This window comes from Crinia signifera, chromosome 5 (assembly GCF_055691185.1).
Source record: "Crinia signifera chromosome 5, ASM5569118v1, whole genome shotgun sequence".
NCBI lineage: Eukaryota > Metazoa > Chordata > Amphibia > Anura > Myobatrachidae > Crinia > Crinia signifera.
The window spans coordinates 106,655,373-106,661,372 of NC_139221.1; positions in this window are offsets into that span (position 1 = coordinate 106,655,373).

Consider the following 6,000-nt stretch of genomic DNA (forward strand, 5'->3'; position numbering starts at 1 on the left):
TAGTTCCACAGTATTAAACAATAGTTTATTCTATTTTTTTTACACCAGTTAATCAGCCCTGTGACCACAGCCCAGGGTCGCCGGGGACAGCACCAGACTTCAGCCTGGTCAGGTATGTCCTGGAGGGGGGGACCCCTTTATTGGGGGGGTCCCCACTTCTCCAGGGCCCCTGGCCAGGCTGACTGGTCGGTAGGATGAATGTTTTGCCCCCATCAGTAGCGTTGCCACCGACCACCAAACCCCCCCCCCAACCCCCCCGGGCTGCTTAAAAAATTGGTGAGTACTCAACCGCAGTTTATTGTTGTAATGACTGTATTAAGGCTTTATTGATGCATATTGTGTGTATCCTGAAAGTAATGTCCATTATTATTATTTTTTTTTTCAACAGACATTTAGAAAATGGCAGAGAAGAATGTGGAATTTATGAAGGAGTTTACTGGGGTCTACAGAGACCAGGATTGTCTCTGGAATAGTAAATCCAGAGATTACTCTAATAGGCAGAAGAGAGCTGTAGCGCTGGAGGAGCTGGTTAAGGTCAGCCTCCCTTACTACCCCATGGCAAACGCTGAATGGGTGCGGGGAAAGATTTGTAACATGAGGTCAGTGTTCAAAAAGGAGCTGAACAAGAGGGAAGCATCCAAGAATGTGGGCGGGTACAGACCAAGTGTATCTGCCCAGGCTCTGGTACTTTGATCTGCTGGCATTTACAGTGGACCAAGAGCTGCCCCTGTGGCCCAGGCTGCCCCAAGCTCCACGCCTCACATCCCTGAACTTGCAGAGGATACCCTCTCTGGCACAGTAAGTACACAGATTACACACATATGAAATATTAGTACTTGTTTAGTTTCACAGCTGCAGCATGGCCGCGCGCTACTTCCGGGTTGCGCTCGCCACAATTTCTAAAAGAAACTGCGGTACTTGTTTCCTAGCAGGGCGCCCAGATTTCCTACGTACGCTCAGTAGTTAATTTAGTTATTTTATTCACTGCACCCTGAGTGAAATCGCATCGCATGGCCCTTTTTTGTGGCGTGAGATGTGAGATATGCGATGTCAGTAGTTCATATGGTAAAACACCTAAAACACCCCCACTCTCCGCGTCACCCCGAAGCGTGGCGCCCGCCGGCGTGGAGTTGATTTTATATAGTGTGCCGAGAGCAGCGAGCCACTGAGCACGAAGCGTGGCGAACGCAGCGAACCCCGCAAGGGAATACATGTAAAGTAATCCACGTAATCCGCGTACCCTCGCGGAGCTCTCTATGCTCGCCACGCTTTGGGCTTGGTGGCTCGCTACACTATATAAAATCAACTCCACACCGACGTGGATTGTGGGGGTATGAAAAGGTCGGAGGACGCGTTCCGCCACCCCTCGCGGGGCTCGCTGACTACTGAGATCGCATTGCACACATTGCAAGGCACAAAAAGCCATGCAATGCGATGTGCCGTCACTGAGCTGAATAGCTCACTAAGCAAAAAGCTTAGTGGGCGCCCTGCTGGGAAACAAGTACCGAAACTGCATGCCAACATGGATAGTTCATACCCCCACTATCCACTTTGGCATGGAGTTGATTTTAGATAGTGTGGCGAGCGTAGCGAGCCACCAAGCCTGCAGCATGAGCGAGTGCAGCGTATATGTTAATCCTACTGCCTCCTCAACTATTTCACTGTCATCCATGCCGGAAACATTGGGGTGCGTGGACTGTGTTTTTCTGCGTAGATAGTTGTGCAGCACACAACAGGCCATAACTACCGTGTCTATTTTATCTAGCCGCAGATTTATGGCTCTATGGAAAATCCTAAACTTATTGCTTAGTATGCCAAATGCATTTTCAACCACTCTCCTAGCTCGTGACAGCCGGTAATTGAAAATTCTGCGTTCTCGATTAAGTGACCTTTGTGGGTAGGGTTTTACAACATTAGCGTGCAAGGCAAACGCCTCATCAGCCACAAATACAAAGTTTGGTACTTGTTTCCTATCTGGGCGCCCAGGTTTTCTACGTACGGCACCGTAATGAAATCATATCGCATCGGATTGATGTACGATGGCATACGATGCTATCCGATCCGATTTCATTTTAAATCTGATCGCATCGCATGCGGTGCCCAATGCTGCACATACACGATATTGAACGATGCGATGCGATCCGATTTAATTTTTAGTGGACAGATAATGGCAATTTACCGCCCCATTACCAACGACACCACCACTATCCACGTGATCCCGAAGCGTGGCGAGCGCAGCGAGCCCCGCGGTACGCGTCCTCCGACTTTTTCATACCCCCACTATCCACATCGGCGTGGAGTTGAGAATAGAAAGTGTGGCGAGCGCAGCGAGCCACCGAGCCCGAAGCGTGGCGAGCGCAGCGAGCCCCGCGAGGGGACGCGGATACCTGTGAAGCCTGTGAGGGGACACGGATACCTCACACAGGTATCCGTGTCCCCTCGCGGGCTTCACAGGTATCCGCGTGCGCTCGCCACGCTTCGGGCTCGCCACACTTTCTATTCTCAACTCCATGCCGACGTGGATAGTGGGGGTATGAAAAAGTCGGAGGACGCGTACCGCTGCGCTCGCCACGCTTCGGGATCACGTGGATAGTGGTGGTGTCGTTGGTAATGGGGCGGTAAATTGCCATTATCAGTCCACTAAAAATTAAATCGGATCGCATCGCATCGCTCAATATCGTGTATGTGCATTTGTGGTATCCGATGCAATGCGATCCGATTTTTATACGGAGAATAGCATGGTGCGCAATTAACGTAGCGGGCGCCCAGATAGGAAACAAGTACCCAAAGTTTAATCCATGCACATTCAGGTGTCCGCTCTGGTAATTGAAGTCCATTGTTTTTAAGTTTGTCATGGAACATGGTCTTTTCCAAAGCCCCACCATCAGATACCCTGCCATTTTTGCCAATGTCCACAAAGATTAATTCATATTTGGCATTGGCAATAGCCATTAAAACAATGCTAAAGAAGCCCTTATAATTATAAAAAAAAAAGCCACTATTAGCTGGGGGCATGATGCGGATATGTTCTCTGTCGATGGCACCACCACAATTGGGGAAATTCCAAAGATCCTTAAAATCTTGTGCAATAGCTTGCCACTCCTCAGTAGTCGCAGAGAATTGAAATATAGAAGTAAAGAGGTTTAAAAAAACAAATCACTGATTTGGTTGTTACATAATGTTTTACAGCCTTCTCTATTCGTGGAAGAGGAGTGTTCACAGACACTGGATGTGGCGTCACAGCTACCTTCACTGTTCCTCTGCTCTTCACCCACACCCAGCACTCAGCAAGCCGCGCAGCAGTGGCCTGAAGCTCCATCAAGGAGAGGCCATAAAAGGCCATGTCAGATACATCTGAGGTCATGACTCAGCAGATTCTGGAGTCTGCCAATCGACAGATGGCGTTGGACGAGGATGAGCAGGACCATGTGAGGAACGCAATTGCAAAAACAAAACGTGATCCTGCAACAAGGGCAAAGGCTGAGCGGATCATCAGTGACACCCTGTACCGGGCCAGTGTCAGGACCCTTACTCGACAAACCCAGCTTACAGATGACCCCCCTATGTCATGGGCTGATCAGCCCTGCCCCAGTCCCACAACACCAAATGTATCACCCAGGTCATTTTTCACACTATCCCCAGTATGATATGTGCACACATCCCACTTCTGCGCAACCACGGCAGCAACCAACAGGAGTACCATCACCATTGACAATAGCACCAGGTTCAGCCAGTGGTCCCTTCCAGGGTTTGTGGGAAACACCATCTCCCTCCCAAACAGCGATGGATACAGAGCATTATCCTCTTGATACCATCCATTATCAGAACCTTTAAAAAATGTCTACCTTTTTTCTATATTTATTATAAAGGTTTTATATTTATATTCTAAATGTTTACAAGTTTATTAAGTTAATAATAAAACAATTTACTTTTAAAATATTATTTGGCATATCTTTATTTATAAGGATAAGGTTAACCCTGCGCTCTCCTTCTAAACCAACCTAAGTTAGTACCCAGAGATTGGTCTGTCTGTGATTCCAGATATCTTTGGTGTGAGGATGCTGGGTGGAAGCATGAATGGTAGCAGTGCAATATAATGAAACAATAATAAGGTGTGTGAATAAACTAAGTGCGTTTATTTGTAACAATGCACCCAATGCTCTGATACTATTGAAACAATATTTCACAGTGTCCAAGTGGGGAACAGAGGGGGTGGGTGGGGGGAGGTGGTATCATTAAAAAATACTTTACTTAAACTCACCATCGGGTATCCCCCTGGCCCACCCCGACGGTTGATACACCTAAATACAAACTTAACTCTAAACCTTATATAACTTAACTTAAAATAAAGACAAAAAGAATGTCAAATTTATTTTGACAATTAACTAAGACTATGAATGGTGGCGGCACTAAAGAACGGTCACTATAGGAAAGGTGGGGTTAAAGATCACTAAGCATACATACAAAGCTGGGTGACCACTCTCCCTGGTCAGCCACCAGGCCTGGTGGTGACGGCCATTCCCCGGACAGAAGCATGGCCCATGACAATCGATGTCGAGGGAGAGTGCACCCCACTACCTACACACATACAGAGTTCTTAAAGAATGACCGTTCTTTACCGCCGCCGAAGAGGAAGAGAAATAGGGAAGGGTGGGTGGGGCTTCTTGAACAGAGGGTGGTCACTCTAAACTCGTGATCATTCCTACCCTGTCTAAACCCTCCCCCTGCTCTGATAGGCCTTGTGCCCATCCTCATTACAATAGCATGTGATCAACAGCAGAGTGTACCCTTGGAGAACCCTCAGTGGTTTATGTCACCTCAGGCTTATTCAGCCTTCTGTGTTTCTTAAACTCACCATCGGGTATCCCCCTGGCCCACCCCGACGGTTGATACACCTAAATACAAACTTAACTCTAAACCTTATATAACTTAACTTAAAATAAAGACACGACACAAAGTGCTGGCGTTTCAAAAAGAATGTCAAATTTATTTTGACAATTAACTAAGACTATGAATGGTGGCGGCACTAAAGAACAGGCACTATAGGAAAGGTGGGGTTAAAGATCACTAAGCATACATACAATTAGGAAAGCCAATCCCAGGGGATGTTTTCAATCCCGGGTATCGGGATTGAAAAATGCTCAATCCCAGGATTCCCGGGATCCCGGGATTGGCTTCCCTGATTAAAAAAAATGCCCCGGCCGCCCCGCATATTCACTTACATGTGTGGCGGTTGCGGCCAGGTGGGTGGGCGACTCCTCCGGGAGCTGGGCAGGTGACGCGTAGGGTGGGCTGCTCCTCCGGGAGCTGGGCAGACGGCGGGTAGGGTGGGCTGCTCCTCCGGGAGCTGAGCTGGGCAGGTAGGGTGGGCTGCTCCTCCGGGAGCTGGGCAAGCGTGCGATCAGCGTGGTGGGCAGTGCGACCTGCGCAGCGTGACCTCTGACATAGTCACACTGCGCAGAGACGCTCTGCTGGGCACGGGAGAAGCAGGGCAGCGTCTGAGCAGGGTCTTAGACGCTGCCCGGCATTAGACTGCGCATGCGCAGTCTAATCCCGAAATCCCGGGATTGGAGAGTCCAATCCCGGGATTGAAATCCCGGTGTTTTTAGGGCCAAATCCCGGGATCCCGCAAATCCCGATCCCGGGATTGGCCACCCTACATACAATGCTGGGTGACCACTCTCCCTGGTCAGCCACCAGGCCTGGTGGTGACGGCCATTCCCCGGACAGAAGCATGGCCCATGACAATCGATGTCGAGGGAGAGTGCACCCCACTACCTACACACATACAGAGTTCTTAAAGAATGACCGTTCTTTACCGCCACAGCCAGGCCCTAGGCCGCAGCCACCGCCACCACTAATAACGCTCAGCACCTTGAAGATAACCATGAAAATGTTGCCTAGAAAAACTGAGCCACACCCTCCGTGCTCAGGTGAATGCCATCGCTCCTGTACAGCTCTGGACACTGGAAGACGATGGCGTCATGGTGAATGACACCC